The sequence below is a fragment of the Cupressus sempervirens genome, chromosome 3, assembly GCF_028749045.1.
Source record: "Cupressus sempervirens isolate cs-2001-9-10 chromosome 3, ASM2874904v1, whole genome shotgun sequence".
Lineage (NCBI taxonomy): Eukaryota > Viridiplantae > Streptophyta > Pinopsida > Cupressales > Cupressaceae > Cupressus > Cupressus sempervirens.
In genome coordinates, this window is record NC_143120.1 from 393508134 (window position 1) to 393535064 (window position 26931).

Genomic DNA, 26931 nt, shown 5'->3' on the forward strand with positions numbered 1-26931 from the left:
CTACCTCATATATCTAAGCCTCAATCTATTTCATCCTTATTTCCTCCATCATTCCACTATCCTTCAAGGTGTGTGTCAATGTTGATCTTGCTTAATATCTCATCCACCCTCATGAGATCCTCTAAATCTTATGCCTGCTTGCCATCCTTGCTTGTTTCAGTCTTCCAAAACCAACAACCTTATCCTCCATCTACCTCTCATTTTCCTATCTCCCTTCCATTACCTTATTAGCATCTTTGAGTGTACCTTGTTATGGCTTTGGCTTATCATAACTTATCTTTCTTATAGGAATGCTATATAACTTGAGAAAGGCTTGAATTCTTTCCAAAAACTCTAAAAATCCAAAAAAAAAGAAAAAAATGTGCCTTGGTGAAAACCTAGAAACGGGCGCCCTAGTAGCAAAAGTAAAGAAAAATAAATCCATCCTATGGTGAAAACCACTTCTTGTGTCACCTTGGATAAGTACCATGATAAAAACCTGGTAAATAGGCGTCATGCATAATTCTTCCATCCATGACATCCTATCATGATCTTGCTTATCCTTTAGATGTCCTCATTCTTGAAGTCATTCACCCATAACCTCCATAACAAACTTTGTTATCCTATTCGGTTAACCCTTTGGTCTTAATCAACGAAAGAAAGAAGAAAACTCAGTTCTTAGCAATCTCTTGACATGGTCATTTTCTTTGTGATACCCTTCATTACACCATGAGCTTATATTGTTATATCCTTTTCCCTAGCTTAGGTAATCTTGTGAAGGCTTTCCTTGAGGGTAACATTCACTGCTTCATACTCCTTGCCTATCCATCTCCACTTATCCACCAGCTTGTTACTACATCTCATCCTACATATTGTCTTGCACCTTGTTAGACACTGATACAAAATCGAGGTGATCCTTCTTGAGAGCTAGTAATCTCTGAAAAAAATCTAAAAAATTAGAAAAAGCCTTGAAAAAATTGTTACCTTGGTGAAAACCTAGCAATAGGCGCCTTGGTAACACCAAAAAAATTGAAAAATCTCAAAAATACAAAAAAAAATCAAAAAAAGAAAAAAAAAAAAAAAAAAAAAAAAAACAAAAATAGTGCCATTGATGAAAGCCTAGAAATAGGCATCATGGTAGAAAAAAAAGAGAATCTTGCCAATAAGGTAAAAACCTGGTAAACAGGTGCCTCTTGTTCCCAATGCTCCATCTTGCAGTGCATCTTCTGGCTATTCTGTACAATCGCTTTCCTACTTTTTCCTGCTTTCTGCTCATGTATCCATGGATTGAGTCTTCTCACAGCTTAGGGCCATTCCCCCTTAGTGTCACTCTTTTTGAGATTCTCCTCATAGAATCTCCTTCGTGATAGTCACTAGTGGTTCTCACTATGTCTACCTACTATCGCTAGTGTCACTATTTTTGAGATTCTCCTCATAGAATCTCCTTCGTGACAATCACCAGTAGTTCTCACTATGTCTGCCTACTATCGCTAGTGTCACTCTTTTTGATATTCTCCTCATAGAATCTCCTTCGCAATAGTCATCAGTGGTTCTCACTGCATCTGCCTACTGTCGCTAGTGTCACTATTTTTGAGATTCTCCTCATAGAATCTCCTTCATGACAGTCACCAGTGGTTCTCACTGCGTCTACCTACTATCACTAGTGTCACTATTTTTGAGATTCTCCTCATAGAATCTCCTTCACGATAGTCACCAGTGGTTCTCACTGCATCTGCCTACTATCGCTAGTGTCACTATTTTTGAGATTCTCCTCATAGAATCTCCTTCGCGATAATCACTAGTGGTCCTAACTACATCTGCTTATTGTCGCCAGAGTCACTTTTTTGAGATTCTCCTCATAGAATCTCTTTCGCAATGGTCACCAGTTGTTTCAGCTGTGTTTGCCTACTATTGCTCGGGTTATGTCTCCAGATTCCTTTATGGAAGATCTCTCTTGCATCAGTCACCAGTCCTCTTAGCTATGTTTGCCTACTGTCGCTCAGTCCTTCTTAGTTTCTTCATCGTGAAGATTCCTCTTTGACCTTAGTCACCAGTCGTTTTAACTGGGTCTGCCTACTATTGTCACCCTACTGAAGAGATTTCTTTCAAATGTATCCTGGACATTGATGCTTGACATCAATCCCAAAAAATGAACTCAAAAATGATATAATTTTTTGGATATGCTGAGCATTTTCTTTGTTTGCTTTGTTTTTCTTTATCATATCTCCTCGAACAACTCAATGATGTCATTTTTGACTAGAGAAGTGATGACTGGGGGCATGATCTTTTCTTTGCTTTTTTTCTGTGGTTTAGTTCCAACAAGTTGATACATTCCTATAAAAGGGGTGTCCACTATAAGAGCCTCCATCTCGTATTGGATGGCTGTGTGTACCTCGACTCCTTTTATATGAATATGCCAATAAAATTGGTTCTTCTCCTTGTTTGTTGGAGTAAAATCTTCATGCTATAGTAAATATTGATACTCGTCCTACTAAGTGAACGTACGGGTCACTGCGAGTATATCTAGCACACTTCTATCTTAGGTTACGAACACAAGGGTCATTGCGGATAGAATGAATACTAAATACTTAGAATAAGAGGGATCTCCCATATGTTTGGTGTGCCTATCATGCAAGAAACATTCAGGTCATCCTAGTGTTTATGCTCTGATGCTTATGTTAACTTGCTACATTAAAAGGGACAAATGTTTTGGTCATTCTAGCTTCTTGTGCCTCGAATGCTTACATTTAATCTCGACAAACCAATAACATATGTTATATTCATATTTCCATGATTGCAATGTTAGTGGGAATTGTATAACATACGAGCTTTATTTTATATCTAGTGATGATTAAATATCGAGGCTTGGTAACAAGACCTAGGGTTCCATTTAACATAGTCTTGCATTACATACTTCACTTGCATAAGCATGCGATTCAATTGCGAATCTACTTTCACCTTCTCTGATGAGGGATTGCTAATCTCTTCAAAGTATCATGTTCTTTCACGAACTGCACAAATGATTGATTAATCACCCTCTTGGCTACTTTGGTTGTTCTGAACCCATTTTTCGGAATCAAATTTGAAATCTAACACACTTAAGTGGCTCAAAATGCATTTTAAAATTTTTTATGCAATCCAAATCTTTTTGATACTTTGAAATTCTTGGAATCTTTTCAACTGAAACTTGGTCTTTTGGATCTCGAAATCACTTCGGATCAACCTCCAAATTTCTTTTAATCATTCTGATCTCTTCATATTTCTTCAGATCATTCTGATCTCTCCAAATTTCTTTAGATTGTTCTGATCTCTTTATATTTCTTCTGATCATTCTAATCTCTTTATATTTCTTCTAATTGTTCTAATCTCTTTATATTTCTTTTGATCATTCTAATCTCTTCTATATTCTACTAAACCTTGGATCTCTTTTGTATCTTTCATCACTCTCCTTACATCATACTTCTGGTGTGTCATCTTTCAATTTTGCTCCCAAGGGGGTAGGATGATTACATCATTGAACTAAATTTCAACTCATTTTGAGTCTCATTGCTTGGGGCATCTGGTTCCCATTTTATGTCCTTCTCACTTGGGGCATCTTTTCCTCCTCTTTTTAACATCCTTGTCATCTACTTCATCTTTTCATCATTTGATCACATCTTATAACATTTTTTATCTGAGTCTAATGGACAGGTATTGGGATAGTCTAAACCCTGACTCCTAAGGATCAAGCCTCATTCTAGGGATGATTCTATGAATCATAATTAGATCTTATCAACTCAGGTATCTAGGTGTTCTATCTGGATCCTTGAAGATTATGCTCTGTTCTGGAGATAGTCTTCTAAATGCTATTACTCTTGGGTATCTAGGTGTTCTATCTGGATCCTTGAAGGTTAAGCTCTGTTCTAGAGATAATCTTCTAAATGCTTTCAGTTTCGGGTATCTAGGTGTTCTATCTAGATCCTTGAAGATTACACTCTATTCTAGAGATAGTCTTCTAAATTCTATTACTCTCGGGTATCTAGATGTTATATCTAGATCCTTAAAGGTTAAACTTCATTTTGAAGAAACCTTTTAAATGCTTATCAATTTCAGGTACATCTAGACATTCTGTTTAGATCCTTAAAGATTATGCTTTGTTCTAGAGATAGTCTTTTAAATGCTACCAATCTTAGGTATCTAGGTGCTCTACTTGGATTCCTTGGGATTAAACTCTATTCTAGAGATAGTCCTTAAAAGCTTATCAATTGGTCTCTTTGTCATCAACTTTGGAACCAATCTCATCTGTGCATCATACTTTCTTGAGACAGTCTAAACCCTGACTCCTAAGGATCAAGCCTCATTATGGGGATGATTCTATGACTCATAATTAGATCTTATCAACTCGGGTATCTAGGTGTTCTATCTGGATCCTTGAAGATTATGCTCTATTTTGGAGATAGTCTTCTAAATGCTATTACTCTCGGGTATCTAGGTGTTTTATCTAGATCCTTGAAGGTTAAGCTCCATTTTGGAGATAATCTTCTAAATGCTTTCAGTTTTGGGTATCTAGGTGTTCTATCTAGATCCTTGAAGATTATGCTCTATTCTAGAGATAGTCTTCTAAATGCTATTACTCTCAGGTATCTAGGTGTTGTATCTAGATCCTTAAATGTTAAACTTTGTTCTGAAGAAACCTTTTAAAGGCTTATCAATTTCAAGTATCTAGATGTTCTATTTGGATCCTTAAAGATTACGCTCTATTCTGGAGATAGTCTTTTAAATGCTACCAATCTTAGGTATCTAGGTGCTCTACTTGGATTCCTTGGGATTAAGCTCTGTTCTAGAGATAGTCCTTAAAAGCTTATCAATTGGTCTCCATGTCATCAACTTTGGAACCAATCTCATTTGTGCATCATACTTTCTCGGGACAGTCTAAACCCTGACTCCTAAGGATCAAGCCTTGTTCTGGGGATGATTCTATGATTCACAATTAGATCTTATCAACTCGGGTATCTAGGTGTTCTATCTAGATCCTTGAAGATTATGCTTTGTTCTGGAGGTAGTCTTCTAAATGCTATTACTCTCAGGTATCTAGGTGTTCTATCTGGATCCTTAAAGGTTAAGCTTTTTTCTGGAGATAATCTTCTAAATGCTTTCAGTTTCAGGTATCTAGGTGTTCTATCTGGATCTTTGAAGATTACGCTCTGTTCTGGAGATAGTCTTCTAAATGCTATTACTCTCGGGTATCCAGGTGTTATATGTAGATCCTTAAAGGTTAAACTTCGTTTTGAAGAAACTTTTTAAATGCTTATCAATTTCAGGTATCTAGACGTTATGTTTGGATCCTTAAAGATTACGCTCTGTTCTAGAGATAGTCTTTTAAATGCTACCAATCTTAGGTATCTAGGTGCTCTACTTGGATTCCTTGGGATTAAGCTCTGTTCTAGAGATAGTCCTTAAAAGCTTATCAATTGATCTCTGTGTCATCAACTTTGGAACCAATCTCATCTGCGCATCATACTTTCTGATTTTCTTTGAATTGAACGTCCTGCTTGCACATTCATTCAAAGAGGGGCAAAATGTAATACCCCAAAATTGGCTCATTTCCATCTCAACCAATTCTGGTCTATTTTTGATCAATCCTAAAGTCCTATTCCATTAGGCAAATTCTTATTTGGCTACTCACTACTTGACTTAATTGTCAGATGTAGAAAAACCTTAATATGCATTCATCATGCTTATTATTTAATTCCTATAGTATTAACTCATATTAGCCACATTAAACCTATTGATTAATATTTAATTTAATTACTAAGTATTTATACTTTAATTAAATTAAATTATATCTTAAGGATAATGTACTATGGAATTAAATTAATTTAATTTAATAAAGGTGCCTATTTTAATTAATTAAACGAAATTATTTAATTAAATGGAGTACTTACTTCTAATTAATTAAACAAAGTTATTTAATTAAATGGGAAGCCATTCCTAATTAATTAAATGAAGTTATTTAATTAAATAAGAAAAGCGTCTCTAATTAATTAAAGGATTATTTAATTAAATAGAAAAGGTAATTATGAGAGTATATCTCATTTTATTAAATTAAATATCTCACCAAAATCTCTCTTCAGTTCAAAAAGGGAAATTTCTAGTTCACTATTGATCAAAAAGGAATTAAATCAGTTAACTCCTTATTCTACTCAAATTAAATCAGTTAACTCCTTATTCTACTCAAAAGAAATTAGTTAACTTCCTCTAATTTGGGAATCTTCCTTTATGACTAAACTTCATCTTTAATCTTGACCGTTGATTGAAATCGATCTCAACCATTGATGGATTCCAAGAAAGTCTATTTAAGAGATCCTCATCTCTTCATTTGGGAGAGGATGAATTTGGAATTTGCATCAAATTGCTGCTGGAATTCATACTCACATTTGCTCATATTTTACATACATTTTCATCCTTAGCTTAGTTTCATTTAGCATAATATGCATACGATTAATCTAGTTTCCTTTACTTGTTCTTAGATTATAATGCATTTCTCATCCTAGATTAATATGCATAATCATATAGATTAATTTTATTTCTTAAATCCTTCGTTCTTACAAGGTCTAGTTGCTTAACACCTCAAATTTGAGGATATCTAACAAGCAATTCCCTTTAGATAGAAGGCAACAGGTTGCCTTGCCGGCTGAATTTTGGATGAACAATCCAATGTTCATTCCGGGATGAATCCGCAAATAAGGACCATGTTGAAGTGTGTGTGTTAGCATAGGCCGCATATTCATGCATACAATAATAAATGGTTATAAAATGGGAACTGAGAAATATGAAATAAAATAAACATATAAATAGTTTCTTAACACCATATGAGGATTACCATCGAAAAAGGTGAGAAGAATTTGCAAGTACTATTAATGGAAGGGAGCGTTAGAATTAATCATGGAAAACAAAAAGGGACTAAAGTACATGTTAAATATAATAAATAGAACAAAGAACCTAAGGGGAGAGAGTAAACATTCAAAATAGAAGAAAAAAATAAATAAAGAGATTACATGTTATAAAGGCCAAAATTATAGGCCGAGAGACATAAAAAGGGTGAAAATTGTTAATAAGATAAATTAGCATAAACGAAACATGCCATTAAATCTAAAGTAACATTGGTGGATAATTTCCCTCACCCATCTAATATAGTATTATTATTATTATATCAAATAAATAAAGGTATTAAAGTAAAATGATATAGAGTAAAGAAATTTCAAAACATACAAAATAATAAGAGTATAGAAGAGATTAAATAAAGATATACAAAATTATTATTTTTGAAGAAAAAATCATAATATTAATATATTTCAATTGTATATGAAACAATTATTCAAGAGTTTATATATCTTTGAAGTGAACATAGACTTTATATATTCAAGTGTATAGTATATTCAAAACTCTAAAGTGGAAAATTGAAGTGGTTTAAGAATAACCATTAAAGGGAACATTACAGTGGTATAAGAGCATGATCTTGCCATCCTGTCAAGTAAACATGATCATAAGCATTGAATATAGGTGATAATTTAGCATAAGAGAATATGAGTTCATGATTAAAGTATTTTATTGTCAAGAAGGGAGAGGCAAAGTAAATCGACATGAGTTAGGTAGATTCCAAGATAGGTAAGGACATGGGTTCCAATGCCTTAAGGAAAGATTCCAAGATAGGCAAGGACATGGTTTCAAATGCGAGGAAAGAGTCCAAGATGGGTAAGAACATAATGCAAAAATCCTTGAGGAAAAGAAAGTCCAAGAAAGGTACGAACATGCAATCCAAATACCTTGCGAGAACCTACTCGTAGATAGGTATCTAGCACCCTACAACGATGAAATTTTTCATACTCAAAAGAGACCATTAAATGAATCAAATGCAACAAAAAGATATAGGAAGCTTTAAAAAACAATCATACATTCACCAATCAAATTAAAATTTGAAATCATCCAATAGGAGTGCACTTAATTTTGTCCTTCAAACCCTCAATTATATCATTAATTCAAACTTGGATTTTGAACAAGAGTTGTGAATTTATTGTGATCCTGAAAATCAAATGAAAATTAGAATTACTTGAGGACAAACAATTTTAAGAGGGTAGGACTATAATATCCCCTCTAAATATATAATCTAGTATTGATATTAATATTTGTAATTAACTAAAAGAAGATGTATATTGATTACTAGATAAATAAATATTAAACATATCAAGGTAATGGAATGATAAGTTATAATAAGAAGTTAACATACCTAACAAATGATATCATTTCTTGTATAAATGGAAAATACAGTTAATCCTACTAAGCATAAATAATATGACCATTACAAATTGTTAAATATTAAAATCAATCTCATGAGGGTAGACTAAATAAATATTTAATGTTCAAAATAACTAGCATAATAAATGTTAATAAAAGAATTGATATATATATATATATATATATATATATATATATATATAAAATAAAAATATAAAAATTTTATTGATTATCAACAACCTTAGTGAAAATAAATAATTAAAGGAGTGGCAACTAGATGCAACCTTCTAACATGGAAAGCCCATCCTATTTAAGTGGGTTGGGTGGGAGTTATCGAGACATGGAAAAAAATATCTTTAAAAAAGTCAATCTTGAAAAAGGATAAACATGCATTCAGTACATGGTATAGTGCATTGAATAACATTGGAAAATACCAAATTATTATTAGTTTACCATTGGAGTCTTTTTCAAAAGAAGGAAGAAAATCACACTTCTCATTTTGGATACGTGGAATAGAATTAAAAAATATGCAACAAAAAATTCATTTAGAATAATACAAAAAGTCATTTTTCTATTTGAATAATAAAGTAAGAAGAAGAAAACCAAAAAGCAGCCTAATTAATAGGGATATGTCTGGATTTTAGGAGAATAAAGTGGAAACCAAATGAGAGGGAATAAAGACACAAAATTATTATATAAGGTGATTTGGGTGAGATTATTATTACTATATAAAGAGATTTAGATGAGAATTTGAATTAATAATTAATCTAATTTTAATAAAGAAAGTAATAGCAAGAAACATATAAAATAAAGTGAATTTAGACTTTCAATCAATAAAAGATAAAATTTTGAATATGGGTGATAATTTATCATGGAGACATGATTACATAAATGATGAGTATGAGTTCATGAATAAAGTATTTCATTGTCAAGAAGGGACAAGCAGAGTAAATTCACACAAGTTAGGTAGATTCCAAGATGGGTAAGGACATGGGATCGAATGCCTTGAGGAAATATTCCAAGATGGGTGAGGACATGGTTTCAAATGCCTTGAAGAAAGAGTCCAAGATGGGTAAGAACATGATTCCAAAATCCTTGAGGAAAGCATCCAAGATGGGTATGAACATGCAGTCCCAATACCTTGAGGAAGCCAACTCATAGATGAGTATCTAGCACCCTATAACATTGAAATTTTTATACAATAAAAGGGTCATGTAAGAAGAAAAAAATAATTAAGAGAAATCTTGTAACTATTGACTTCGATACATACTAATGTTCCCCAAAGAAACCATTAAATGACTCAACTACAATAAAAAGATATTGGAAGCTTTGAAAGATCAATCATAGATTTTGAATTCATCAGTCTGATTATGGGCAATGCACCAACCTCAACATTATAAAACCTATGATTTTTTTCATATAAAATATTATCATCAAACACAAATCAATTAATTATGTTCAATTAACCGCCTAAATGAAACTCTATCCCTCGATCATCATTTTGACTAGCTCATGGGAACTCTCATACTACCCAATATAAGTGTACTTAATATCACCATTCAAACTCTTGGTTATATTGTTCAATTCAAACTTGGAATTGAAGAAGTGTTATAAATTGACAATGATTGAGCTAATGAAATGAGAATTGTAATTGCTTGAGAACAAGAAATAGTGAGAGAGTAGAACTGTAGTATCCCCTTCTAATAGTAAAATTAAAATAGTTGATATCCTTAAGAAATTGATTAAAGAATGAAACAATCATTAGATTTTAAGTCTATTATTATATTTTCCATCTATAATGATAATTTAATTGATAAATAAACTAAAGTGTGTCATTAGAAGATATATTAATTACTTAATAACTAAATATATTATAAGTTAAATAAATAAACCATTTTATAAACAATTATTTTAACTTATTCACCTCATTAATAAACACCATGCATGAATGGTCACATGTCAAAGGAAGCATTCATAGTTGAGTGGTATATATGCTACATTACTGAAGAAATAGGGGACATCACTACGGGAGATATAAGGCAAAAACAAAAGGAGAGACTAAGAAATGGTTATAAAATGGGAACCAAGAAATATGAAATAAAATAAACATATAAATAGTTTCCTAACACCATATGAGGATTATCATCGAAAAAGGTGGGAATAATCTACGAGTACTATTAATGGAAGTGATTGTTAGAATTGACCATGGGAAACAAAAAGGGACTAAAGTACATGTTAAATATAATAAATAGAAAAAAGTACCTAAGGGGGGAGAGTAAACATTCAAAATAGAAGAAAACAATAAATAAAGAGATTACATGTTATAAAGGCTGAAATTATAGGGGAGGCATGTAAAGGGTGAAAATTGTCAATAAGATAAATTAACATAAAAGGAACATGCCATTAAATCTAAAGTAACAATGGTGGATCATTTCCCTCACCCATCTAATATAGTATTATTATTATTATATTAAATAAATAAAGGTATTTAGTTAAATGATATAGAGTAAATAAATTTTAGAACATATGAAATAATAAGAGTATATAAGAGATTAAATAAAGATATATTAAATTATTATTTTTGAAGAAAAAATCATAATATCAATATATTTCAATTGTATATGAAATACTTATTCAAGAGTTTATATATCTTTGAAGTGAACATAGACTTTATATATTCAAGTGTACAATATATTCAGAACTCTAAAGTGGAAAATTGAAGTAGTTTAAGAATAACCACTAAAGGAAACATTACACTTCTGAAATGTGTTCTTATGCAATTCTCAGGAACATGTCCATCCCAATTAAAAGAGTTCCCATTGTGCTTTACCTTTTTTTGCTTGTTTGATGACCACTTGAGCTTGGATATGCATTCATAATCTCTATGTCCATACTTCTAATAGTTGTAGCAATATACTTCAAATATTTGTGTGCTCATGGTCTTGGTTTTGCATTCATATGCCTAATGTCCTTTCTTGTTGCACTTACTTAGGATTCTAATTTTCAGTCTTGCTCCTAAAAACATTAGTAGTATGTCCTAATTTACCACAATTATGACAATTAGGTTTGGAGTTCTTGCCTTTATGTCTCCTTTGTTCACCACTTTTGGATGATTCTCCTTCTTCAGTACTGGTGTAGCCCAATCAAGTAGTATCACTATTGGATCTAGGAGATCTCATCAATTTCTCAAAATACTTGATTGCTTTACTAGTTCTGCTGAAACTTTCAAAAAATTATTTTTCCTTTTTTCGATAATTTCTTAGTTGTTCATTTTGCAACTTCAATGTTGTTATTTCAATATCTTTTCCATTCAATTCATTATCAAAAATCATCATTTTATTCAATGTTTCTAGTTGCATATGAGAAATCCCATTCACATCTGATGTTTTTTCTTCCAATCTATTGGTCAGCATCCTTTTATCATCTTCAATCATGAATTTCCCTCTTTAGCTTTCTTTCTTTGCTCAGTCACCTCACATAGCAATATTGATTGGACTTCTTGTTGTATCTTTAGATTTTTGATCTCTTCAATTAGGGCTCCATTCATTTTCATTAGATCTACAACTGTTGTATCAAATTCACTTGTGTTTCCATCTGCAAATAATTTAGTAGTGTCAATCTCTTGGTATTGTGTGTCATTCTCTTCAATAGCTATCTCATTCCTTCTCATAAATGATCATTTCAATTCTTATCTTTCTTCATTTAGATGATGTAGGGCAAGTTGGATTTAAATCTATTAGTTCTCAATAGTCTTTGCCAACTTGTAGACTTTCATCTTTAAGATCTTTCCTCAAAGCTGCAAAGCTTTCCTTTCCAAAGAACCAAATTCTCTGATACCAATTTTTGGAAATTAAATAGGGGAAAAAAACTCTGAGAGGTAGGGGGAGGGGGGGGGGTGAATTAGTACTTCAAAACTTCAAGCATAAAATCATTCACCACACATCCATCTCACAATTTGTATGTAAACTGGAATACCAAATTAAGCATATACATCCATAACATGAAATCAAATAATATTCAACACATACGACACAAGATATGAGTACCTAGAAACCCTCCAATGTGAAGGTATAACTAGGGTGGGGATGACACCCAAAAATCTTCACTACTGCAGTTGTAAAGTGTATCCAATGACAATTACAATGTTTGATCATGAGATATACTCTACCCTATGAAAGGTTTACCTTGTTAAAGGCTTACAAGATTGTTAGATCTTACCCTGTTAAAGAATTTCAACACCCTAATAGAAGTGTGCTTGGTTAAAGGATTTCAACTTACAATGAAGTAAGCACCCTGTTAAAGGATTTACAACAACCTATTAAAACTACTCTATTAAGAGATTAATTGATTCACCTATTAGAATGTCTTAGCAATGATCCTACAGTTAGCATTGTACTGCCAGATAACATATCACCTCTTTTCTAACATGTACTTGATCCTCACCAATAAGATGTATCACTTTTTCCCTCTAACTTCCTTCCTCTATTCTCCTCTAACTAATTTTGCAATGTATCTCTCATTCACAACTCCTTAGCCACCATGAATGCTCTATTTGCACATGCAAACTTCTCTCTCTTCTCCTTCCACATGCATACAAAGTTTAGGGTTTGTCCTCCTTAAGAAGACCTAGGTGACTTAGGGTTAGGTATGAATCAATGATTTTAATTCATCCATCTAGCCACTCAATTCATCCTTTTAACTAATTGGTTGCATGTAGTACATAGGGATTCTCAATAAATATTTGTTCTTATCATCTAGGATCATAAAACAATCCTTAAGTTGGCTCCAAAATATTTCACATAGTAATTTGTGCCATTTCAAATAACTATGTCAAAATTATTTTACTCGGCATCTAAAGTCCCTGATGCTTGACATCAATTGTAGCTTCAATGCTATTACTCAACATTTGAATGAATCAGCACATATTGATTGATCAACACTTAAGTGACTTGACACTAACTATTTACTCGACACTTATTGAGTAACTCACTTGACATGCACTATCTGACATGTTATGCTTGGCATGCATTACATGTTTAGCATGAACTAAGTTCTGACTTATAAATGACTTAAGCATATAGAAAATCATATGTCAAAACCAATCTAAGATCAACATTATCATCTAAAGTAATCATACACAAAAAATAAAATAAAAAAATCTACAAAGATGAATTGAGAAGACTAAAAGAATTCTAAATTCAAGAGTAGATTCATGTTTAACATATATAAGGATATTGCACTAACATTTGCAAGATTTCCAAAAGGAATGTTGCATCACCACCTTTAAGTAGAACTCCTTAAAAGGGTTTCCAAGCCAAGGTAATATTGTCCTTTTAATATTTATCATTTATTTACCTTTTGTTTTTGTGGAGATGATCTCTCTTTCATCATCATAGATGTTGTAGAGGTGGGAACACAAACATGATGGGAGTTGATTTAGGAAATCCCCTATACATAATAACCATTAAATCATATTTTCTATATATGAAGATACTTATCCAAAAGTTATAGATAAGCATAAAAAATAGTGATAGATAATAGCAAAATTTAAATGAATAAAAACTATCAGACGAAGACAATTGATGCCCCCATTCTTCTAAAATAACCCATTATTTTGAGAAATAATTATCAAGAACCTCCTAACTTAATTTTTCAATCAAGTTACAAAACTTCCATCATATTTAGGCTAGGTAACATGGTGGTTTTTGTATACATAACTAGACCCAAATTCTAGATTTAGGATCTTCTTGGTATGGTCATCTTAGATTTGTCTTATTGTTTATGATTTCAATTTTAAGTATACTTTATATTGTGAAATGTAACCATTTTTTATATCTACCTTAGTGTACATTCATGGACTTCACAATCTCATTATTTCACAAAAAATGAATACAATCCTAGTGCCTATCTCTCCTTTTAGAATAAGAGTCTGGCCCATTTTAGTTTCAATTTCATGTTAGAAATTTGATATATTTAGATTGCATCAATTAACCCAAAAATCCATTTTCTTGACATTTTAATCAACACACAAATCTCTTTCTTTCTCATAACATATCCAATAATATCAAACAAACTAGTCTATTTCTAAGTATAATGATGACATAATCATATTTTGTTGATATGGAAAATGTGAAGATAAAATATTTGCTTGATTTGGAGAAACCAATTGGTTGAGCCATTTCCATGAAAGTTTTTAATATCCAACAAGTTAGTTTTAAGCACATATAAAAATGATTATTAAAGATATGATTCTTATTGCTACAAAGTTAAGCCCACAAATCTATATCTAATAAAATTATTATCTTTTATCTTATTCCAAAAAATTCTCCATTATGTGTATCCCTTGAATAAGTATTTATGACTTCTATTATATGTTAGTAATTGACTTTGTCACTAATAAAATTTATTTATTATTCTGCTCCTTCATTGATGAAATTTCCAAACTCATTTTCTTCTTTACATATGAAATGTGTTCCTAGGTGACTTTATTTCTTTCTTAGGTAATACAAAACATCTATCACAAAATATGAATAATCAAAGGTACTACTAATCCAAATATCAAGACCTTTAATTTGATTCAATAAGGAATCTAAAAAAATTGATTTCTCTTCTCAACTTGATTTGACACTACATAATTCTCACACCTACATTGATAAAACATAATTAGAAATCCTATTGCATATAGGATCCATGCAATTTTAAAGTATTCTAGTGGAATCAATATAATGCATCACCTTTACATAAATACTACAAATTTATCTTGATATAGTAACCTTACTCTTCAAGGAACATAGATTTTCCTATTGATAACGTTGATACAAAATTAGACCTTAAAAGGCCTTTAGTTCTTGTTAGATGATCATAATGCATTAAGGACAAGTATCTCTTCAACCAATTGATCCTCCAACCTTTATTAATCATAACTCTAAGAATCATATACTTTAATATAATATCATTATGAAGTATGATAGACAAACTGATTTTTTTTATATAGGACTGAGAAATCTACTTTGTACTCTTGAAAACTTCCAATTAGTTACTATTCTTATGGTACAATATAGGTCTCTTCATAACCTTCAAAATTTACCTTGGTAGACTTCTTATAGAAAATTAATATAAAACACCATCATCAGATTCACAATACCTTTTAACATGAGTTCAAAGGAAATCATCCAATTAAATGTAAAAAGAGGTAACTCAACACATTTCACATTTTTTTCTTGGCTGTGACAAATCAAACTTACATAAATAGGGATAGAAACTAGTTTTTTTAGGAGTTTATTCATTGATCAAACTAATACATAAAAATATTACTATCTCCTTCACACCTATCACTCATTACAACACAATCCACAAATGCAAGAATCAATAAAAAATTAGTAAGCAAATGGTCAACCCTCACTCTTTGTTCACAATCATAACACATCATATTGACACTTGGTTATTTTGAACACTAAAGAATTTTATGGTTTTACAAGACAATATTTAAATAACATGTATTTAAAAAAAGAGTTTCCTTTTTTATACAACTAGAATAAACAAATTTCATTATTGATTTTATCAAATCAGAATTACCAAGTAGTGACCAACAAATAAACAATCCATGAAGCGACACAAATGATTGTATTCAAGGAATAATCCACATTGGGACAAGACCTTCTTGATTTATGCATTGATTAAAATCCCTATAGTACATATGTCTCCATATTCAACAACCAAATTCAAGAAAACTTACTGATCAACACATATTGGGTTACCAGTCAAAACTCTATCATAGAGATCTTAGGGCCTTCATGAAATATTGTCAAACCATCATAGACTAGTCTGTCAATTTAGAAACTTCAAAAACATATCAAGAATAATAATATCACTAAGAATTAGACATTTCTATTGGTCATATTAAAAAATTAATTTTTAAAATACTGTTTGATTAACCTCATCAAGGGTTTTGATAATTAACATAAAATTATCAAAACTTTCACAAAACTCCATACAAATTATTTCCAAATGACTCATATGAAAGCATATTCATTAATATACCATACACGAATATTTTCATATTAAAATTACATGAAATATGCACCTTCATGCCTCTATAATAGTTATATATTACTAAAAACCTATGTGACGGTCTGAGAGTTTGACAAATTAATGTCATTTGATTTCCACAATCCATTAGTAATACATAAGATCTTTTGGAATTTCATTGTGTCAATTTTTTTTCTCTATTCTCTTGCACTCCTCATCCTGATGATGGATCACTATGTATGATCCAAAACATTAACATTAAATTTTTTTTGACACAATCAAATTCCATAAGATCTTATGTATTAGTTTGATGAATGTTCCTTGCCAAATCCCCTTCAACCTATCCACATTCCATATTATCAACCATAAATTACTTATAAGTATTTTTCAACCTACTATAGATTTTCTAACCACATATAGGACCAAATTCCTTTCCTCTTGCATCAAAGTTATGATTTTTGCAAAGTTGCAATGTTGCAACTTTGCATTTTTTACATTTTTTGACAAAATAATTCAGCCCTTCCTAGATACCTAAAAAACCCTAAAAAGGACTAAATACATCTTTTTACAATGGGTATATTTGAACCTTAGACCATAGTTGACCTTTTTCAGGACCTTATAGGTCACTTTGAACAAAATGGCTCTTAAAGCCTTATAAACTGAGTTATTTTGATTAATGGTCCTTAGGACCTTACATACAATCTATAAAACATTAAAAAGAGGAAAAATAGAAATAAATATTGACACAAAATTTCAAACTCTTGCCTAATGTGTTATACCTAGGCAACCTTGTGTAACATATAAGAAACCTCCAAGTGCAAGACTTATGCTTTGAGGCTGAATATCCAGAGCATGATGACTTCTTTACAATCAAGATGCACCTCATTAATTCTATTAAGGAAAAGAGAGAATGATAGAATGAAAAGTAAATGTTGAAAGGGAAAGTAGTGAATCACCATTTGAATCTTAGTTACTAACTCTACCTATAGTTTATATAATGTCAATAAAATTTGACCTACACATATCTTCATTCTATTCTACCCTCCCAAAAACCTTATGTAGATCAAAACTATTGAAATGATGCAAAAGAGAAAAATTTCATGATGCAACACCAATGAGAACATTTGATACGATATATGATTTAGAGCAATAAAAGAGAAATCTTTAGTGCTTGGCAATAAACTTGTATCAAATAGTTAAAAGAAAAGATAAGGAAAAAATATATATTTTATTAACATATGGTGAAAGGAAAAAATGATTGTAGAACATAAGGCTACTACAAGTGAAAATAGAGAAGAACCCATAACTTATGGACAATATTTCCTTTTAAAGAGTTGGCATAACTCATATTACAACCTTGTAGTTCAAATACCAACAATGATGTAATTATATTATAGAAGGAGAAATAAATAAAAATCAGATCAAGATCTAATCTCTACATGGATATTCATCAAGAAGTAATTGAAAATGGCCAAATGAGTGCATTGAAATATGTAAGGGAATAAAAGTATCCATGCAAATTAATAAATAGGAATGTGTTACTCTAGCTTGTGTTGACATAGCCAAAGAAGTTTCTCAACTTTAAACAATAACCCTTGATAACGTGCCTAAGCCATAACTGATCAAATTATGTCAATAGGAAAAAATTGTTGAGAAATTTAATACGATATCTTAACCTACCTCATACACCTTTTAAGTAACATCACCATGCATAAAAAATAGATCCAAGCAACTAGAAAATTTGAGAGTGAATTCAACATTGATTTTTATAAATATTATTCAAAATGTTAATCAAATGATTTATTATAGATTCAGAATGGATGACCTAGATATAACACACAAATCCGTAGATTAAAGATTAAAATAAAACCATTGAGAAATAAATCTTGATTGGATATTTGGCTTGGATTCATAACAAACAACATAGAGAAGGACAAAATAATAGCAAAATGGATTTTTTTCCCATTTCGCAAGTTGTCATTTTAATCTTCATGAAACAACAAAAAGCTAAAAACATGGCATGCTATCCCACCTCATGGAATTGACCCATTGAATGTCACCATTTTGTAAGGACCCCTAACAAGATATTGTAAAAACATGAAAGAAACTAGGGTCATTGATCATTGCAAAGATGCATGGCATAAAACTTGGTAAAATGTGGCACTAATAGTAGCCCACAAAATATGTACTAGTCAAACAAAAGGAAACCAGCTAGCAAAATTTGACTAGTTTTTTCATTTCACATGGGAAAAGAAGTGACACGTGAAACAATGAAAAAATGATAACATGAATGTTAGTCATGAATAAGATGACATGTTAACTCATTGTGACATAAAGTAATCCATGGTGAAATATCTCATATTGGTTATCTATAATAAGATGAATGGGGGAAAAAATAGTCAACAATAATCTTTGAGGCATTCCAAAGGTTAGGTTCTCTTGCACCACTTAGTAGAGGTAATATCCTCATTTATACATAATAATTTTTGAATATTTCTTAGGTATGGAGGCATTCTTTTTGCCTCTCATTTACCAAAAAGTACTAATCATATAAACACAATAATCTTTTTGATCGATCAAGGAAATTATAATTATTTTATTAATTTTTAACATAGCTTCCAAATTATGTTTTACCCCCATTTAAAGTGTAAGAATTGGGGGAAAAAGAATAGGGAAGAAAATATTTCATAATGATATTGAACGAATGTAACATAAAGTTAATGTTCATTTCTTTCCCTATCTAAAGCCTTTTAAAGGAGGATGTATCTTTGATATTAAGAATGGGTTATAGGGAGGCTCCTCTAAATTCTTGTCCTATTCTCTTCTAGGAATATTCAAGGCTCTATCTCAGCATTCTTAGGGTTCACTCTATGACCTCTTACTAGGAGAATACTCACTACAATTCCCCTCTCCATTCTAGGACCTCCCTAACAACTTCTCCATACAAACTACCATTCATTACTAGGGTCAAAAACTTCCCTTTCTTCTCACTAAGGTTATTTACATGGCCATGATAAGATGTAAGAATTATTCTTTATTCAAATTGATAAGGTTATATATGGTCTTGCTCATGGAATCTAGTATTCTTCTACCGATCTCATCAAATCCTATTAATAGGGCTAGTAGCCCTTAAGCCCCTAATTAGGTCTCCTATTATGGTTTTTTGCAAATAAATCCTAAATATTCTCAATAAGGTCCCAAAAAAACATATGTTATAGATACCTTTTTTATAGTTCTTGAATATTTTATAGGTCTTGGACCCTCAAAGTGTCTGTACATCACCTTCCTAGAAATATGTCTATTTATAAGGGTTTCACAACAACCTGTCTTTGCAAGTATTCAAATAGAAACCTAGTGACCTCAAATTCTAACTAAATCCTATTCTAAGATCCTTCATTAAATTCTCTACACACTTACACTCTTGATTGTAACAAACCAATCCATTCATCATTGCTTTTAACCTCTGCAATCTCCCCAAACACCTAGCCAGGTATAATAGTCTCACTTAGGGCTTGAGTGTAAAAATAGAAAAATAACTTCAAATATATCAAAAATTCATATTTATAGTATATATACAATTATAATCTTGATTCCAAGAGGTCATTGAAGTTCAATAGTTGGAATTCAAGTTAGAGCCATTTCTTCCCAACCTACTCTGTACAAGATAGTGAACAGGTCATTGTAAATGAATTTATCAGACACATATCAAAACAAATAAACTTGAAAATCAAATGGTAGTCCAAGAAAATAGAAATAAAATTATAACTATTCATGAAAAAAAAATCCTAGCTCAGTCCATTAGTGTGTGCATGATTGGCATGCAAGCGAATTGAGAACAATTTTTGTTGTATTGCTGATTGTTTCAAGTAACAACTCTGTACACTAAGAAAACCAATACTTTCCTTAGGATTTTCATAAGATTATATAGCTATTTTTCACATTTTGTAACTCCATGTATGAACCTCCACCTATTCATAGTTATTTTTTTTGGACAATGTTGTTATGACAACTTTGTAAAGCTATCATGAGCAACTTTTACAACTTTTACATTCTAGTGCACTCTAGACTCAAATCCACTACCAATGAGACAAATTTGGTTCAAATAAACTATTAAAAACATTTTAATACCTTTTCACTCATTTTTGGGTCAAATTCAATGTTTGACCGACTTGGACCTACCTAGTCAATTAGTGTAATTAAAAGCCTATAAGAGAAACAACCCAGGGATCCTTGTGCCAATGAGCTATGAAACCCCTAAAAAAACAAAAAACACAGACTTAGGACTATGAAAAATCCTTTATTCACTTGTGGTCTAGCTAGGACCACTACAAGCCAAAATTTTTCTAGAGTTTGACTAATTCTCTAGGTGATCCTACACCATTCTCCCCCTGCAACAAGAAGATTAAGTTGGATCTATAGTTAAGAGTTATTTACTAATTCCCAAATTTTTGAAGTAACTCTTTGCTACCAAAGTAGCCTAAAATTTAGGTTGGATATCCCATTTGATTAAATGCTCCTTGTAAACACTATTTCTAGCATTTTTTTCACTCTAGAATCTAGGACATGATCATCTTGTGGTTTCATTGGTGCATGTACTTTGAGCTTATTTACATACTCTTTTATCCTTGTACTAGGATCTCCTTCCTTGATCTTAGGTCCCTTGTATCTAATAAGGTCTTGAATATTAAAAAGAAAAACTATGGAGAACTGCTTTGGAAGGTCCACCTTGTATGCATTTTCCCATATTTTGCTAAGAATTTGCATGGTCCCACTCTTCTCATTTGTAACTTGCTTGGAAAAACATTTTGGTGTCTAGCATTATTGAGGTGTATCATCACCCAATCACCTAGTTCAAACTAAAGTTCCTTCCTCCTCTCATCTACTTTGGATTTAAGCTTTTCATTAATGTTTTTTTGACCTTATCATGTACTTATCTATTTGATTGTGCAAAATCATCTGCATGACCACTAATTACCTCTTAATTTTTCAAGTCTTTGAGGTCACAAACAAATTTGTAATGAATATGATACACAACTTCAAACATGCTTTTTCCAGTAGTTTTGTTTACACTGTCATTGTAAGAAAACTCTACTTGAGGAATGACTTGATCCCATACATATACATACTCCTTAGTTAAGAATCTAAGAAGGTTTTCCAAAACTTTGTTGATTATCTCAGTCTGACCATCTATTTGTGGATGGTAGGATTATCCAAAAGCCAAGTTTATTCCAAGTCTCTTCCATAGAGTCTTCCAAAAATGTCCCATGAATTTGACATCTTTGTTTGACACAATACTGTTGATCTTAGATTGGTTTTGACTAGTGAGTATCAACACATTTCAGTTATTTACTTAGTTCATGCCAAACTAGTAATGCTTTCCAAGCACAACATGTAAATATTAGACCATGTCGAGTCATAGAAAGTTCCAAGCCACTCATGTGTCAAGTCACTCAAGTGCCAAGTAGATAGACCATGTTGAGTGATTTAGGAGCCAAGTTAATAGTGGATGCCAAGCAATACAGGTGCTGAGTCACAATAGAAAGATTAGTGTGTGCTGAGGATTAGAGACTTTAGATGCCGAGCAAGATAGTTTTGATATATCTATTTTTAAAGCCACAAACAACTATGTAAATTGTTTTTGAGCTGACTTAAGGATGAAATATAATATTTTGGAGATAAGGACGAATCTCTAGTTGTATTCCATATGCAATGACATGTAGCCAATCAAAAAATGGGAAGGATTAAGTAGCCAAATGGATGAATCTCATTCATAGATTCATACCTAACCCTAAGCCACCAAATTTTTCTTAAGGAGGACAAAACCCCAAACTTTATAAGAGTGTTGAAGGAGCGAAGAGGATAGTTTGCATGTGTAAACTGACCATTCATGGTGACTTAGAAGTTATAAAGTGAAAGTACATTACAGAATCAGTTAGAGTAGAACAAAGGATAAAGAAAAGGATACAGCAAAGAGACATTCGATCAAGAAGGATCAAGAAAATATTTTTTAGAGGTGATCTATTATCAAGCAAGCAAGTGCCAATTGTAGGATCTATGCTGAGACATTCTAATAGGTGATTTCAGTCAAATCTCTTAATATAGTAGTCCTAATAGGCTGTAAGAAATCCTTTAATAGGGTTCTTACTTAGTTGTAAGTTAAAGTCCTTTAACTAGGCACATTTCTAACAGGGTGTTGAAATCCTCTAAGAAGGTGAGACCTAATAATTTTTGTAATCCTTTAATAGGGTAGACCTCTCATAGGTTAGATCATGTTTCATGGTCAAAACATTATAACCTTCATTGGATACACTTTATTGCTGCATTAGTGAAGATTTGTGGGTGTCACCCCCTTCCCAATTTACCTTCTCACTTGGAGGGTTTTTGGGTAATCATATTTGGTGTTGTGTGTGTGAGTTCTTACATGTTTACATGATTTAGATGTATTTTCTTTACATGTTATTTCAGTTTACTCATTGAATGCATGAGATAGATGTGTGGTGAAAGTTTTGTGGGTCAACGTTTAAACTACTAATTCACTCCCCCCCACCCCCCAATAGAAGTTTACCTTTCCTATTATAACTCCAATGAATTTTGACTACTATATAAGTGGCATCACGTGTGGTTTTGCATATGAAATGGCTCATTTTAATAAACCCATGTACTACTAAAAACACATTGTCAAAACCAATGGTTGTCCTTGGAAAACCTACTATGAAGTCCATGCTCAAACACTCCCAAGGTTTGTTAGTAGTTCATAAAGGTTGATACAATCCAACATTAGGAGATGTAACTTTATCTTTCTGAAAAACAACACATTACTTTACATACATGTTGATGTCCTTTTTTATTTTGTGCCAATAGTAGAATCTTTTCACAAGTTCCAATGTCTTATTTAGACTAAAATATCCACTCAAAATACCATTGTCTTCTCTTGGATGAGGCTTTTACTCATGGAACCTCTAGGAACACACAACTAGTTATCTCTAAACAAAAAACTATTCTATGGGGTATAATTATCAAAATCACAATGAAAATGATTCTCAAACTTAGAGCATACCTTGTAGACTTGTGAAAAATCTTCATCTCCTTCATAAAGGTGTTTGAATCCCTCTATTCCCATGATTTTTAATTGGATCTCTTGGACTGTGAGTAGTCTTCTACTCAATGCATCTGCCACCTTGTTACTCTACCCCTTTTTGTGTTTGATGGTAAATTTATAAGCTCATAGAAAATCCATCCATTTGATGTGTCTTAGAATCAAATTCTCCTATTTATTGATGAAATTTAAGGCTTAATTATCAGTATAAGCCATAAAATCTTTGGACAAAAGATAATTCCTCCACTTTCTAAGAGCAAGTGCATAGAGCTCTAATTCATGGGAGGAATATCTTCAATTTGCTTCATTCAACCTCTCACCATTGAAGGCTATTGGTATTCCTTCTTGGCTAATAACTACTCCTACTACAATATTACTTGCATCACACTCCACTATGAAGAGTTTTTCAAAGCTAGGTAACACCAAGATTGGTTGAGTAGCCACTTCATGTTTCAACTTCTCAAAACCCACTTCAACATTCTTTACCCACTTGAACTTGGTTTTATGACCTCCTTTAATTATATCTAGGATACATGCATAAATTTCATTAAACCTCCTAACAAAGTTCCTGTAGAATTGTGCCAAACCATGAAAAATTCTCAATTCAGTCCCTATTTTAGGAGTAGGCCAATTGATTATAGCCTCTACTTTACTTGGATCTATTTTAAAGCCATGTTGTGATACCACAAAACCTAGATACACTAACTCTTATTTCAAGAGCTCACTCTTTTCCAAATTGATGGCTAATTTTTCCTCTTGCAACTTCTTCAACACTAGCTCTAAGTTCTTCATGTGTTCTCCTTTGGTCTTACTAAAAATGAGGATGTCATCTAGGTAGACTACTACAAACCTGCCCATGTAATCTTTCAACACTTCATTCATCAATCTCATGAATATACTAGATGCATTTGTGAGACCAAATGTCATAACTAACCACTCATAAAGTCTCTTTGTGGGCCTAAAAGTTGTCTTCCACTCATCCCCCTCTTTCATCCTAATTTGGTGATATCCACTTTTAAGGGAAATATTTGAAAAGTATCTAGAACCTCCTAGACAATCCATTAAATCCTCTATTCTAGGAATAGGAAATCTATATCTAATAGTAATCCTATTTATTTCCCTAGGATCAATACACATTCTCCACTTACCTCCTTTCTTTGGTGCTATCACAATTGGAAGTGCACATGGAATAATGTTATTCCTAATTAGGACTTGATCCAATATCTCTTGAACTTTCATGGCAATGTCCTTGTGTTGGTCATGTGTCATCTTCTATGCAGCCTTAGTAGGCAATAATGCCACTAGTATAAAGTATATATGATGACTGATTTCTCTTTGAGGAGGTAATGTAGCTAGGCTCCCATCACATATAATGCATTTAAACTATTCTAGTAGTTGCTTCACTTCAACAGGTACAAGTGTCTATTTTGGAGTATCCTCCTCCTTAGGCTTCACTACAATAGAAAAACCCATTCCTTTACCATGGTTGATTTCATTGAGGAACTCTTTCCCACTCATTAACAAGACATTAGGGTCCACTGTTCTATTAGATTCTTCATCACCTATGGACAACATCTTGTATGTGACTCCATTCTTCTTAAAGGTGTATACATTCTTATTTTCATGGTGTATGACATCCCTATCATATTGCCATGGTCTACCTAATAGTAGATGGAAAATATCCATGGGTACAACATCACATAATACCTTGTCTTGGTACTCCCCAATAGAGAACTCAATGTAAACTTTCTCATTAACAAGTGCATTTTGTCCTTTGTTCAACCATGTGACTTTGTAAGGTTGTGTATGAGGGATCTTTGGTAATTTAAGTTTCTAAGAAACCTCCTCTAATATGATATTATTAGTTAAACTTGAGTCTACAATGGATCTATAACCATTTCTAAGTATCTTGCATTTCACCCTAAAGAGTACCCTCCTTTGCTTTGGTTCTTCCTTGCTAGGTTCTTTGAGAAAAACCATTTTAAACATCAAGTTCTCTCCACTCTTTGAATCATGTCTTCTTTTAGGATATTCACTACTACTTATTTCTTCTTACACATAGGCCACCTATTTATCACCTTGTGATGATGAAGCCTTGTTAAGACTTCTATAAACAGGATGGCCCAAGTGTCTATAGTTATAATATTTCATGTTAGCAAAGTGTGAACTTCTTCCAAACCTCCCAAACCTACCTATTCCACCACTATTGAAACCTCTTCCTCTACTATAGTTATACCTTCCCCTTATACCACTACTCTATTTAGTGAGTTTGGAGTCCCCTGGATTCTTTGTTTCATTACTCTTACCACCATATCCACCCCTATAAGTGCCTCTTGAATCTCTTCCTCTACCTCTTCCTCTTGAGTTAGTATCCTACTTCTTCTTGTTCTTCTCCTCCACCTCAAGATCTAGCTCAAAGGATTCATGGATAGTCATAGGGGTCCATAAGATAATCTCATCTTTGATGCTCCATCTTAGTCCTCTCATGTATCTTCATACCTTTATACTCTCCTCTTCTGGAACCTTAGATCTTAGGCATAGTTTTTAGAATTATTTAGTATAAGAGGCAACATCCATGTCTTTTTATTTCAAGGCTTGTCTTTTCTTGTGCAATTGAATCTCATAGTCTTAAGGTAGATAGTTCTCTCTTATTTTAGGCACCATAGCTTTCCAATTAGCTATTGGCTTCTTACCTTCTCTTTCCCTCTCTTCTTGGAGGAATTTTGACCAGGTTAGGGCTGGTCCCCTTAATCTTGATTTAACAACTTTCACTTTTTACGCCTTTGTGATTCCTTCACACTCAAATTGGTTTTCTATTCCCTCAATCTATTCCAAAACTACCTCTATATCCATCTTATCATTAAACATGGGTATACCCTTAAGAGCTTTTCTACCCAAGGCTTTGATGACTTTAAGGAAGGGTTCTTCTTGTAATGGAGGATGGGGTTTAGGGATTATATCCTCTTCATCCACTTCCTTTCCCTTGTTTTCACCATCTTCCAATTTCTCTTTCACCTTATCAGTTTCCTCTAAAACTTCATAAAGTTTAGTCTTTATAGCCTCTAGGGATTTCTTTAGGAGTCTATTCTTCTCCCTCTGCTCAACCACTTTTGTATCTATCTCTGCATATGTCCCCATGATGGTTTCTTCCATAGACTTTGACATATACAATGTCTTAACCCAAACCTTTTACTAGCTATAATATTAATTTGATAGGGAGGATCCTCTAAACTCTTCTCCTATTCTCTTATAAGACTCTTCAAGGTTCTATCTTGGGATTCTTAGGGTTCACTCTATGATCCATTACTAGGAGAATGCTCTAACTTCTTCATACAAACTAAACTTCACTACTAGGGTCAACAACTTCCCTTTATTCTCACCAAGGTTCTTCCCATGGCCATGAAAGGATGTAAGATTTCTTCTTTATTCAAATTGATTAGGCTATATGCGGTCTTTCTCATGGAATCCACTATTCTTCTACCCATCTCATCAAATCCTCTTAATAGGGCTAGTAACCCTTGAGCCCCTAATTAGGCCTCCTATTAGGGTTTTAT